A 15,080-nucleotide genomic window follows, 5' to 3' on the forward strand; every position below is an offset into this window, starting at 1 on the left:
TCCATGCCTGGCTGCTGATGACATCCTACACCTAAGCTTTGCTCCCCAGCCACCAGGATAACTCTCACTTTTCACATCCCACTAATTATGAGCACATATTTCTTTCATTCCTTTCAAAATATCTTTCCACATGCCATTGCCTGGGGGATTGTGTGAATATTTTCCTTAAATTTTCCTGAAGTTTTTCAGATACCCAAGCACATCTCCTGGTTGGTTCTTGGCACCAGCTTCGAGCTGGTAATGAAGAAGCACCTGAAGCACTGCTCAAAGGGATCTCTGCACAATCCTGACAGAACCAGGCTGACAGGCACTCCCCAAACCCCTGCAGCACAGGGACAGCCCTGAAGCACCTCTCTGAAGGGAATCTCAAGCAGCACAGCGGGGCTGTGATGCTGCAGAGTGTTTGAGCCAGTGAGTTAGGGGATTCTCTGAATCCCTCAAGGAGGAATCAAGGTGCAGGGATTGAACTGAAGCCTTTGGATGGATTGAAGTATATTAAGCCACTTACACATAAAGTAGAAGTAAGTCAGTAAATTTTAGTCGGAGCTGTAGTGCTTTTAGTAAGTAAAGGTCTCAAATGCCAGAGTAGCAGAGTGTGTTCTAGTGAAGGTTGAAACATCCTGATATCTTCAGTAGAGGCTCCAGGCCCACAGTTGTACAGAGGAGTTAGACATAATAGAGCTATAGTAAGAATATTGCTTACATTTCTTAGATAGAACAAGGTATGTCACATGTGTAGTTTATACGTAACCTAACATGCAAAGCAACTAGAATTCTAATAGGTTAAGGAGTGGTGGTCTGAGCTTGTTGGGAAAACCCTATATAAGAGTTAGTATTGGGGAGAGATAGTGCTTTTGCCTTTTGCCTTTCTTGCCCTTCTGCTTTGCTGCCATTGCTTTTACAGGCTCAACACTTGAGAAGAAGATAGGAGCTGCTGCACCGACATCGGGAACAGCCTCGGCTTTAACTTGGGACTCTAAACTAAACTTAGTGAGGACTTTGATGTCTGTGACAGAGCCCTGGAGACTGATGTGCTTCTGCAATAAACAACCTTTTTAGCAACTATTAGCTGCTTGCTTTTTGAGAGAATTTAGTGCCCAGAGCACTGGAGGTCTGAACCTCGCAGCGGAGCAGCCCGAGGGTTCATCCCCGTGCGCTCCCGGCAGGAGCGGCCGGGAGGAGCGCGGATGTCGCTGCCCGGCACACTCGCACAATGAGGCAGTGTCAGAGCCAGCTCCGGCTTTAAGTGGCCTTCGGGAGCGGAAAACAACGCGCTTCAGACATTCCTGAAATATTCGGGCCGAGGGGCTGCGGAGGAAGGCGGCAGCATCCTGCCCAGACGGGAGCAGGAACTGCGTTTGCTTCCCAGCTCCTAGAGATGAGTCCACACCATTTGTTCCTGGGCTGACCTCTCTGGAAATGCCTTTTGCTGGTGACTCACTGAGGTGGGAAGCCAAACCAGGCTGAGGCAATCAGGTGGCAGGACCCAAGCAAGTTAATCACTTGTGATTAGGGGAATCTTCTGCTCTGGAGAGACAAGAAGTGATAAGGAAAGTCTTAGGGGCTGGCTGGAGTAGTCACTGAGCTGTCCGACTGTATCAGTCAGCACAGAGCTTGCCATGCTCCAAGCAAAGTGACAGACAGCCAGAAAACAGGGATTACTTTGTCCTGAAAGAAGGGAGAAACATGGAAAATACAGCTCCAAGGGAGCATTAGGAAATGGTGATCATCAATTTAGGTACTATTGGTTTTGATCTCTCTCTCTCTCCCCACAGATGTGGAGAATAAACCTTTCATTCATGGAACATATCTATTTTTTAGGTTAGAAAAGACACCAAAATGATCATTATTCTTCACTTCACTTGTGAGCCCTGTCTTTTTGTGTTAAGAATAAGTAGAAGAAGAAACAAAGGGATTTTGTTTAAGTGGGAAGTAAGTCATGTCTGAGTGAGTACGGCAGATAGGAGTAGATTATAAATAGAACTTCACTAAACCTATAAAATTAAAATATTTACATTATATACTTAAAACAAATTATTTGAGAGCCCCCTTTTTAGTAAAAACTAAAATCACCTTCAGTATTCCTGCCAGAAGGTGTGGAAGATGGACTGAATTTCATTTGTCTGCTGGTGAATGGGAGGAATAGTTGCCTCTTCCCACAAAAGTTCCTCAATATCTCACTGAAGTCATTATACAATGAAAATCTGGATGTCACAGAATCACTGACTGGTTTGGGTTGAAAGGGATCCTAAAGCCCATCCAGTTCCAACCCCCTGGACACCTTCCACTATCCCAGGCTGCTCAGAGCCACAGTCAGCCTGGCCTTGGACACTGACAGGGATGGAGCATCCAAACTTCTCTGGGCAACCTGTGCCAGGGCCTCACCACCCTCACAGGGAACTATTCTTCTGCTTTTTCAGCTTGCACTTATTCAGCAATGTCCCTCCTAAAGCTGGCCAAACACTTTAACTGCCACCCCTGACAAAGCATTGATTTTAACATTTTGAGAGACAGAGCAATGCATTTGGGATGAAGAGATGGATGTTTAGGATTTTCATGAAAGTAAATATTCCAAGAACAGCAGCTAAGCAAAATAATATGAAAACCACAATGTAAACATCAAACTATTTCATGGGATTGCATGTGTGTTCATCCATGGATTAGCCTGGAAAAAGTGGTGGGAGACCAAGTGAGGAGGTAAAGGTTGGGACAAACAGCACAGGAATTCTGCCAGGCTGCAGGGTCCCTGTGTCTTGTTTGGCTGTACCTTCTGCATCCATTTAAGGTGTCCTGCTGCCACTGCAGCTCCTGCACAGGGACAAGAACACGCTGAGAGTGATAAAAGGTCAAACACATGCAGCAGAAAAGGCACAGAAAGCAGGTGAGCACAAGGCAAGGGCAGATAAGCAAACATGCATCTCAGATGAGATTAATGACATCCCCAGCCTGACCTTGCTGAGGATGGGAGCCACACCTCCTCTGGCAGCTGGGCTGTCACTCTGCTTGACTGAATGCCTCTGCAGAACGTTTTACAAGCCCTATCAGCTCATTAATGCCCAATTTGCTAATGCACAGGCACGAGGGATCCTGCATCACATCCTGTCCTCTTTTGCCAAAAAACTCCTGAGAACTTCTTTAGAGACAGTGGTAAGAGTGCACCAAGCTGGTTTCACCAAAGTCTCTGAGAGCAGAAGGTCTGCTTCAGTTTCAGGGAACAGCTGTGTCCATCTTCTAGGAAAGCAGCCTTGGTTCCTAAAAGAATAGTTTTCTCTTACAAAGGTTCTTTAAAGAAGTTTCAAATGTAAGTGATCAAAGTACCCACTGCTGTGGATACTTTCTCTAGTCCTGGGTTCTGGAAAGAACTATTTCAGCATTTCCAAATAATTTAGTCTCCATTTCCCCTAACTCAGATTACTTCTTGTGTACTTACATACAACACTGCTATATTTGTACACAAATCACCTGAAAAAAAAAAAAAAAAAAAAAAAGGCAGGAAATTCCAATATGAGGCCTTTAATTTATACACAAAACACGTGCAGGGAACATTAAAGGACGTTTCAGTCCATTTCAGGCATCTGAGGAATGATGTTTTCACATTTAAGATGAAACAAGTCAGAAGTAATCATTATCTTCTGGCAAGTGTTTTTCAAACACAAAAGTCCTCCTTAATGCTTGGGAATCAGGGCTTTAAACTGGATGACTTTTAAAAATCTTGTCTTCTTTTGAAGTATATGTCTATACTTTTACATATACAAAAGTAAACACTTAAGCTGGATTCACTAATAATTCAATAGCATACTTAAGATATAAGCCTATTTAAAATAATGGGTGAAATTCTTACACTGATTATTAAAACATAAGTTTAATATAAATTCTTAAAAATTAAATAAAATTGAAGGTGAAAATCATGAACATTTGCTACTAAAGTTTTAAAGAACATAAAATCAGCCCAGCTGATGGAATTACCATCTGAACATCTGGAACAAGAATTGGCTGAAGTGAACCAGCTTTTGATAAAAAGGGATTTTCCTACATGTGCAGAAAGGATATTGGAGCTGAACAAGCTGAGTAATCTGAAACAGAAATAGCAATAAGTTGAAAGCTCAGAAAATAACTGAGGACTACCCACCAAAAGTTTGTGTTCCTGGCTGAACTGTGAATAAAAACAGGGAATGGAAGTGCCACCTCTCTTCAGGATTACATTTTGAGGAATACTGGCCAGCAGCAAGCACTTTGATTCACCACCTGTAAATGATCTAAATCAGCTACATTTTATGAAAAAATACATGGTGATGAGCTTTTCATGAGGTCTTCTGTGGACAGCATGCCTGTGATGCTCTGCCAGGTTAGTCAGATATAATAAATAAGTAAACATGTGATACATGGGCATGTCCCTGCAGGGGACAAACTGAGCTCCCCCTCTCCTGCAAACACAGGAGATCATGGGAATGTTCCATTAACACATCTCTTATGATAAAGTAGGATGGAAAAAGGACTTAAAAATCACAGGACTTTCCTGTCCCCCATTGTCACTCAGCCCAGAGAATCCCCCTGGGCTGCAGCAATCAGTGTGGGCCCCCAGTGAGCTACCAAAGCTGCTTAAGTGTGGGGAGGCATTTTTAAATTCAACATGTCATGTTTTGCACATAGGAAGGCAAGCTGCCCTCCTGCTTCCCATGAAAATTATGGAGCTGATTGCTCCTGCATTAACAAGCTGGGAGACAAAAATCAAAGGAGAGCTGGAAGACTGACATGGGCCCCCAGTGACTTCAACCAACACGAGTTTCAGGCAAATATTCTTTCAAAACATTTGTCTCATCCGACTCAAAGGCAGCCATGGCATTCCCAAAAAGGGGGTGTCAGAAGGAGGGGGATTGAGAGCACAAAGATAATGTAATTTTGAACAAAACCCAGAAAAAAATCACAGCAAGAAGAGATGCCAAGAGAAAAAATGGCAACCTCCAGTCATATTATGCTTGTCTTTCCCCTCCATCCATTGTTGTAACCTGTTGTAGGTATTTGTCTTACAGCTTCTGAAGGCAAGAACCTTCAGCTGCAGGACACCAGGGTGCCTCTGTCTTGGTGAGGTAAACAGCATGCAGGTGCAGGAGGAGCAAGAACATCTCTCTGACAGCTGAAATTTCCATCTGCACTCTGCTTGGTGAGGGCTGGTATCATTTATTTGTTGGTGCCCTGCAGCAGATCTGCCTCTCTGCTTGAATGCTCCCACTTCACAAAAAAAAAAAAAAAAGCCCCTCCAGCTTTCTAGACCAGCTCTGTAGCTGGCAGGAGGGGGAAATGTCAAACTAGCACAGAATGATATTTAAAGAGAAGCATTACCCAGCAGAGCAGGCAGGTCTGCAGGGGATGTTTCTGAACCAGAGCTGGGACAAACTCTGGAATAACATTTCCCTGCTTGTGCACTGGTGCCCACACTGGGATTTACCTGTCTCTGTGGCCATCCCTGCCTGTCAGTCAAACCAGAGGTTGCCTGTGGTGACAATAGCAGGCCAGATGCTGAGGATGACAAAGCCACTGCTGTGATTTCTCTGGCTCTGCGGGCTGGGGAGCAGGTGCAGCACCCAGGGATCTCTCTCTGACCCATTTGGGCTCCTTGCACATTCCCAGCTTCTGCTACACACACCATGGTGAATCTCCTGCTCCCACTTTCTGGTAGTCAGGGCCACCATCTGGCCCAATCTGAGCTCTGCCTGGTGGGAATGTTCTAGACAACTCTTTCAAAGGCAGCACTGCTCAGCTCAGTGACTGGCTGTAAACAAAGCACTGGAAGTCCTGACTTCAGGAATCTCATTTAATAAAAACTGGGATTTTTATTTAATAATCCCTCAATCCAAGATACATCTCACAGTAGCTGTCTGGACAGTAATAGCTGATGGGGAAGAATGGAGAAGAGACAACTGAGATGGGATATTACCAATATGCCCAAATATTTTAAGGGCGTGTGTCAAGAAGAGGGGAACAGGCTCTTTTCAGTGGTGCCCAGTGATAAGACAAGGGACAATGGGCACAAAGTGGAACACAGAAAGTTCCATTTGAACATGAGGAAAAATCCTTTACTTTGCAGGTGACAGAGCACTGGAAAAGGCTGCCCAGAGAGGGTGTGGAATCTCTTTCTCTACAGAGATTCAAAACTCACCTGGGTGTGATCCTGTGCAGCCTGGTCCAAGTGAACCTGCTTGAGCAGGGGGCTTGGGCTGGGTGATCTCCAGAGGTCCCTTCCAGCTCCATCCATTCACTGATCATCAAGGCCAGGAACAAAACAGAGGTTAGCTCCATCCCCCTGAGGGAAGTGTGCAGAATCAGGTATTTCTATACACAACCTTCTCCTAGAGATTTCAATCCTCTCTCAGATTGAGGGAATAACATCAGTTTGCACTTTGCACACCACAGGAAATGTTCTAAAATCACCTGAGGGGACAATTGCAAGTACAAACCCAGCAATGACCCAGGTCCACCTGCAAGAAGGGCACTTTGGCCACACAATTTTTTGTAGTAGGACACTAAAGCCTCTCTATTCTGTACTAATGTGGGGGGACAACAAAACTACAGCTGCCATTGGCACTCTGCTGCATTGCAGAATTACATCTTCAGTGCACCATTACTTGGGGATGAATGTTCAGCTATAGAGAAGACAGCTGGGTGGGCTATTGTGAGACAGGAAATCCTATAGATAGCACAAAGCTCATCTCCACATGCCTTTTTCTACAAAAACCTTCAAAAGTCAAGTCACAGTAAGAACTCACACTCACTGTCAATCTGATGAGGTTTAAATATAAACAGTGATTGATGTAACAGCAGTGCAGGGCCAATGTGTGCACAAGTTCTTATTTTCTTCAGACGATCACAGATCAACTCCATATGCTGCTTTTCTAGTCAGCAGCTGTGTCCCAGCTATTGATTAAATTTTAATTAATCAAACTGAAAAAGGGTGTCTCTGCTTGCAAGTTCAGCTTCTCAGGCTCAAGTTTGGTTCATTGTGCTTATTTTGCTTTTCAGGAAGAACTAGCAACAAAATCATCACTGAGGCTGCAGCAGCATTCCTTGTCAGGCAAGGAGAGCCAGCAGCAGGAGACAACTCACTTCTCCAGGACTTCAAGTCCAGCCACTCCACTGTTCTCTGATACACCTCATTATTGTTTTATCCTAATGGCACACCAATTCATTAACAAACTGGCAAGAACTTTCCATCCTACACCTGAGCTACAGTACAAGCTGTGACACTGATTTCCTTATAGCATTAACTGTCTGCCCCCTGTACATTGCTCAGAAATGCAGCCTCAGCTTGACAATAATTACATTTGGCAATTATTAACTCTCCATCTGTGCAGCCTTCCCAGGTAGGAGAAGCATCCCCTCAGCTTTGAGCACTTTATGATAGTTCTTACTGTAACAGTGAATTGATTGTTCTCAAGGAAAGGCCTTTGAAGTGTGGAGTGCTTTGGGCTGTGTTTTCACAGGTGGGAAACAGAGACAACAGATGAAGTCCAAAGGTCACCCAGGATGCAAAGCTGAAGGACTAAACACAGAGATCCCAACACCAGGCTGTTTAAAATGCACAATGGCTGAACTCAGTATTCTTGTATATGTGATGTGAGGCAGAATAAAAACAGCAATGGAAAGAGCTCCCTCCTATTTTCCTTTTCTTTCATGGGTTTACAGCAGCATCTGCACCAACACCCATCCTTGAATGCAAAGTGTGCCCAAGAAGCCTGCTCTAGCTCCTTGTGAGGCTGAGGAACTCTCACTGTGAGGGAAATAATGTTTCAGACACTGATGCTAAAGCACTGAAGTTCATCCATCTCCCCAGCCACTGCCAAGAAGCAAAGCTGCTGCAGTCAAAACTCATTCACCATACCCAAAATCACAGGATTTTATGAGAAATAGAGCTTTGCATGCTTGGTGGTTTCAGTCTCATCATGCCAATGAAAACTGCAAAAAGGTTTTTGTTGTTAGCTCTAGGGTCCTCATTAATTTTCAAACAAAAATCTGAGGAATCCCAGCCCCAAAAGTTTTTCTAGCTTGTTTTGTCTCAGCTCAGCATTCTTCTTTCCTGCCTGCTCTCAGAAGCACTGGTTGCAGGGATCACCCTTTACCTGGAGAGTCTCAGAAGAATTACAAATTACTCCTCTGCACAGCACCCTTTGGATAACAACCTGCTACATAAGTAGGGACTCAAACCAGGTTATTTCAGCATTAGTAACAGACTAGGAAGCAAAGACCTCCCTTTCCCATACTCGAGGTAAACCCCACATCACTGGGATTCAGTGAGCTCCAAACAGCAGTAACACCCATGCTATCTTAGCAGGGTTTCAGATTTGGTGGCCTAATTCCTATTCTCAGCTTTACACTCATTTAAGTGATGTAATTCTGCCACTGACAAATTACCCCAAACGAAAAGCCAGATAATGAGATTTTGCAGATTAAGTCCAGGTTTCTCATTATAAAGACTAAGTAGAAACCCATTGGAATCCTCCTTATTTCAGAAGGCAGATGAGGTGAGACACTGAGTTACCACTGCCACACCACACAGTGAGGCTGGGGGGTGGACAACACAAAGGTGTCAGCCTTGTTGGGTGTCTGTTTTAATTTGGACTCATCTTTACACCAAGACTTGCTGCCAATGGAATGGCACAGGTACATTCAAGCGACGGGAGAGTGGATATTTCTCAAGTGTGAGAGGGTCACCCCTCACCTCCCTCCAGCAAACACTGAAAACACAAGCCAAGGGAGAGCACTGACCTAATCCTTTCCCACAGAAAGGCTTGAGGAATGTGTGGAGCAATCCCAGCTGGGCAACTCAAATCCCAACAGAGTGTTAGTCTGAATTTTCCTCACGTACCTAGAGATGTCACCTATTTGGAAGAACACACCAGCTTCAGCAGCCAGTGATCAGTTTCCATCCTGTGGAGAGCCTCATTCCTCCTTGTGAGCAGGAGTGTGCTGCTTTCCTCATCTCCTCCTGGCCCCAGGAATCTTCCCCTTATTCCTAAACACAGTCACACTTTCAATAGGCAGGATCAGAAGACATTTCCATTTGGGTCTGTGGGCTTTGGGAAAATAAAATTCATGGCTAAAAATGCTCAGCAATCATAAGAATGGCTGTAACAATGAGAACCAACAGGCAAAGTTAAAAATGTGGAAGTGTTATCCCAAGTTGACAGATGGGGAGTCACATCTGCTCAGTAAAGTTTGCAGCTATTTTTGCGTGGCTTTGCTTAAGCCAAACGATGGCTGAATCCACATGTTTATCCTGGCTTTGCTCTGCAGCCAAGTTTCCTATTTCCATAGAAGCTCTGCTCAGTTCACCATTAATATTTGTCCTGGAATTTCAGCAAAAGGCCCTTGAACTCCCAAGTGCTGTCTCTGATGCAGAAAGAATTCAGCAATTTGTTAGTTGTTTACACATTCTTAAGAAAATGTAACCTATGTTTTCCTAATATTAGTGATCCTGTGTGTTTCTTGGAGAAATATTTCAGCTAAAACTGCTGCATTAAAAATCAAAGCAGGTTTGAAATTGAGATGCAGATCACTGCTATTTAAGTTTTAATAGATTGCTTCAAGTTTTCTATAATTTTGCATATATCTCAATATAGTTAAGATGCTGTAAACATTTGCTAAAAAGTAATTAATTTTTTTTGCTTATGGCTCCACCTGTTTTTCTTATTTTGTATCTTTTTTTACTTTGAGTGCAGAATTACTGTGCTGCCAAGAGTTTCCACTTAACCACCAACTAATGCAGCAATTTAACTGTGGAACTTAATTTTACCATGTACACTCCAAGAGTAAATATTTATTTAAACATGGGGATAATTCTAAACAGAGCTAGTCCAGAATAAAAGCTACTTACATTAAAATATCTGCCAGATTAAGCTTCTAGGCAATATTTACATCATCCTGGGAGTGCTGTGTGGAGAATGCCAGGCTGGATCTGGAGGTAGGTGGTGGAAAATAAACCAGTTAGGTGGATCTGGTGGGCTTTGCTCCTGTCACTGGATTATTTCTGGGACTCACTGGTGTGCTGATGGTGCTGTACTGTGCCAGACACAAACAGCCTGGTTTGAACCAGCCCTGGGCCTTCTCAAGTGCTGCACAGCATTATCACATCATTGGTGGCATCAGGAAAGCAGGGATCTTTCTGCAAGAAAATGCTCCATCATCTAAAAAATAAACAACATCCTTCCATTCACAGCAGGTTTATAAAAAATATTTGTTATACCATTTCCAGCTCTATGAAATAAACAATGTGAAATGTGAACTAATTTCATTGTTTTGACACAAGCTTCTTGTCCAAATATTGGTTTTGAATCTGACTTGTTCTCTGAGCCATCACCTGTGCCACTAACCTGGAGTGCATTATGTGAGCATTGCTACATTTATTTGTTGCTTCTTCATTATTAACAGCTGTACATAACTTTAACCTCTCAGTTCCTAAGAGGCTCAGCATTTAGGAAGTTTGGATTATTAAGAGATGCATTACTGTGCCTACAAGAGTCAAAGCAAGTTCTGTTACAATGATCTCATCTGCAGCCTGTGTGAAATAAATATGGACTGATTTATATGTCTAAATGTTCATAAATCTGTGCAATGATAACTGCAGAGGAAGAACAAGGGAAAAAATACAGCCTGTCTGCAGAGAGGATTTATACCCAGCCCATTTTTCAACCTTGAACTTCAGTTTTAGCAGCTACCTTGCAATTATTCTTAATATTGATCTTGGCCATGCTGAAGGCAAAGATTCCACCTGACTGCAGTGGGGTCAAGTTTGTACTCAATTTTTGTTAGTATAAATCAATTACAATCTGAAAGTTCACTTGGGACATACTAAAAATCTTGTAAATTCTGGTCTGCATGCTCAGTGAAACTCAACTTCCAGAAGAAACAAAAGCTCATCTTCCATTTGCATTTGTAGGGTTGGAAGATGTTTCCCAGGTTTTTTAATGACAAAGGAAGTGTGCAATCATTCATTGCTGTACACAAGATTAAATTGGGCATTTCACAGAATTATAGATACCAGTGCCATAAAGTTCTTTGTCCATCAGTGACCAAATGAAATTACCTATGAAGGGCCTGACCACTTGGAGGAAAAAGACAATCTGGCCATCCCACACCCACATCTGTAACCTGTTCTTGGAATTATAGAATAATTTAGGTTAGAAAAGACCTTCAAGATCATTGAGTCTGACTGTCAAGCCCACCATGTGTGTAAATGCCATATCCAGAGACATCAAATGGACTGGTTTAGGACTACTGGAACAGGTTAGAAAATCATCCTGCTGTGAGACTGAAATGCCTGAACTCTGAAGTTTTAAAGACTTACTCCCCATGAGAATCACAGAATGGTTTGAGTTGGACAGGACCTCAAAGCCCACCCAGTTCCAATCCCTGCCATGTTCAGGGACACCAGCCTGGCCTGGAACACTTCCAGGGATGGGACTGCCACAGCAGTTGTGTGATAGACTAAGTGGGAAAATGATCTCCTTGGCAATACCTTCCCTTCCAGCTGCTCTTCACCATTTTAAAAGTTACACCAAACCTGAAACACAGAAAGTGCCCATGATGAGAAAGTTTACCAGAATGAGTAAATATTTGGTTTAAATGCAGCAAAGATGAAAAGGGAGAGAAGAGCAAACAATCCATCCATCCCCTTTTGCTTTATCCTAAAGGAGCTGAGGGAGCAGCATGCCACACACTCATACAAGTATGTTGCTTCCAGCATGGGATAGAATTGTATTTTAAATTATTTTAGATTATTTATAGAAGTAGTTGTCCTGACTTTCTGCCACCCCCCACCTTTTTTTTTTTTTTTGGTGGCAAACATGTGTTTCTTGCAGCTGCATCTGGAGTTTCATCCCATTTGATTTTTCTGTTTATCTACAAGCTCCCACAACTCGGGAGTGTTTCCCATGGCTCTTTACCAAAGCAACTGCAAGAACCCTGCAATAATGACCTTTGATTCCTGAGATACACAACACGTGTCTTCATATTGGAAACTTCACATTCCTTACAGAACTTGGATACAAAATATATAAAAATTACCACAGGAGACTAAATACATTGTTTTGGTTTCTTTAAAGACAACATAGGAGCAGGCAGTAAATTACTGTAATAAACCACAAGAGAGGCAGCTCTGAAAACTGTTGTGATTTAAGAAGTTCTAAAGCCTTTAGAGCCATGAGTAACAGAGAGACAGAAGATAAGAAACAACTCTTTGCTGGCTTCCTCCAGCTCCACAAGCAGCAATCCACATATCAAACAGAAATCTGCAAATGAAACTAGCAGGAGCCCAAAAGAGGAGAAGCAGCTCTTCCCACAACAATTTTCTTAGGAGTCAGCCTGTGTCCATTGCTGCCCCCAGCAGAATGAGCATCCTGAACACCAGAGGGGCTGGAACATAAATTTGGTGGAGAATGAAGTGCAGGCAGCCCAGAGTTGCTCAGAAACAAATTTTAGAAGCTGATTGTAGCTTGCTGAAACAACACTAAGCTCACCTGCCTTTCTGTTTGATAAGGATTCATGGTCTTTTCAATGGTACTGAAAACAGTATCTGATACTGGAACTGCATTTGCAGATTAAAAAAAAAAAATCTTAAAATTCTTGAAGACCTGGAAATCAAGTTTATATAAAGCACAAAGGAAGAGGAGGGGCAGACACTGATCTTTTTTTCTCTGGTGACAGGGGAATGGAGCTGTGCATGTATCTGTAAGGGACAGAATGAATATTTTGGGAGAAAAATGAGGAACTCTGTAGTGGACAGGTAGGGAAAATTTTGGAGGCAAAACCTGACAAAATCTCTGGGGGAGAGAAGGAACACTTCCAGAGAAAGATGAGGTGATGAGTGGTGGGCGTGTAGGGAAAGTTGTGGGGGTAAATCTTGTGAGGAAATCACTGGTGGAAAAGTAGGGGAATTTTTTCTTTCTACATTGTGGATAATTGGGGAAAATATTTGTGATAAAGAAATGAAATGCACAAGGCAAGCTTCATGTTCCTAAGGGAATGCTATAGGGATGTGCAGCTTCTGAACTGCACAAATAAGTCAGGCTCCCACAAAAACCTTCCAAAACTAGAAGGGACAGGGAAGAAAATTCCAAGAGTGATGTGGGAAGTGCTTTCTCCCAGGTCATATTCCTTGTCCCTCTCTTGTTCCCAGCCCAGGGTGGTGCTCCCTGAGTGGCTGCAGTTCCCTGGGTGTGGAGGAAGGAGGGAGAAATGTCCCTGCTGGTTGCTGGGTCCTTGGTGGGCAGAGAACTCTGATCTTGGCAAGATGGGTTTGTGAGCATAGACTCAATTCTACCTCCTTTTTAATGAGTTGTTTTAATTAGTCATCAGCAGGGACCACTTTTAGCCAGCTTTAGTAGGGGTCTTCCCAGATTTCTGAGCTTCACAAGGCAGGAGAATGACTTGGCTTGGGAACTAAACACTGCTGAGTAATTGTCTGGAAACATCTCCATGTTTCACAGTTTATCCCTGTGCTGAAAATATCCTTCTTTCTTCCCTTCAGACAATTCCAAGGTTCACTGCTCCCATTTGGGAACAGTCCCCAGTCTGGATCTTCTCATGGAGTTTCCCTGCTGGGATCCTGCTCAAGAATCCATTGGGTACAAATTAATTCTTCTCACCCCTGCCCAGTTCTAATTCCAAAGGATTTGGTGTCTGCCTTACTTGGCTGGAGTCTGGTTCCAGATCTGTTTTTACTGGTTCTGCTGCTTTCCTTTTCCCAGGAATTCCACCATCAGAGTGACAGTGTTTTCCACCTTCTCCAAGATTCCCTTTCTTGGGTTTGGTTGCTGGAAGAATATCAAAACCTGGGCCTCCAGAGCTTTCTTATCATTAATTACATCCCTGGATTTGTTAATTTCCCAATATTATCTCTTTCCATCAAGGCATCCAAGGAATACAGAAATGGATGTGCTAACCACTGGTTGCCCCTCTGGAATGTCAGAGCTTGGAAAAATGGGCAGTTGGGGATTTTCTTGGTGGTACCCATGATGTGTATTTTACCTAAGAGCCCCTTCCCACATCTTACCCTGTATCCACCAAAAATCTACCTGTTCATTCCCCAGCTGCTTCCTCCCTGTTTTCCTTTATCCAAGAGAATTTTAACAGGTGAATATTCCCCTCTGGAATAGCACCTTTCATTCCAAACATAACAAACAAATAATTTCCTTTGACCTCCATTATTAGGATTTCACCAAGAGCTGGTGGATGGAAAATGATCCTCTCCTGGCCCCTGCTGGATTCCTGGAGCAGGGATTTTCTCCCTCTTTTCCCTGCCCCCTTTCAGGCTTTGCTCCACAGCTTTTGCTTCCAATCCTTGGATACTATCCCTGACTCCAGGATCTCCCAGCAGTTCCACACCCTCTTTTCTCCTGTCCTGATCATTTCTCCAGGAATGGATCTGTGCATTTCCATTCCCTTCTCTTTCCTCCAACAATTTCCCACCATTCCAGACCTAAAGCTGACACAAGGAGTGCTGGGTGCCCAGAAATCCAAATCCAGATCTTGCCATTTCTAAACTAAGAACTCCAAACTCACAATCCTGGAAAATTTGCATTAATTCAAACCTAACATTTAGGACACACCAAATACTTCAAAATACCCAAGAAGCATCCTGCTGCCTTCAACTACCAGTGATTTTTGCTCTGAATTCACAAGAATTTGGGGATCAAGGGATTTCCTTGAAAAAACCTGTGCAGTGCACACTGGAATGTCTGATCCCATGAATCCAGGAGTGTTAAAAGCTTTGTCCAACCCGGGCCACCATAAATTTTTGCAAAATATCCCCCAAAGCCCTGGGATAACAGAACCCTCTGGTACTGCAGTTTTAGTGTTGGGAAGGCAGGAATTACTTTATTATTGTACCTCCTTTTTAATGAGTTGTTTTGATTAGTCATCAGCAGGGACTACTTTTAGATAGCTTTAGTTAATTTTCACAGATTTATTGTTGTTTTGATCATGAAATCACCAAAACCTTAAATTTGTTAAAATAACCCTGAAAAGCTTCAATGAACAAATCCTGAGGGAATTGGGGATTGGATATCTGGGATCTTATGGACCTTCAA

Source organism: Oenanthe melanoleuca, chromosome 1A (genome assembly GCF_029582105.1).
Source record: "Oenanthe melanoleuca isolate GR-GAL-2019-014 chromosome 1A, OMel1.0, whole genome shotgun sequence".
Taxonomy (NCBI): Eukaryota; Metazoa; Chordata; class Aves; order Passeriformes; family Muscicapidae; genus Oenanthe; species Oenanthe melanoleuca.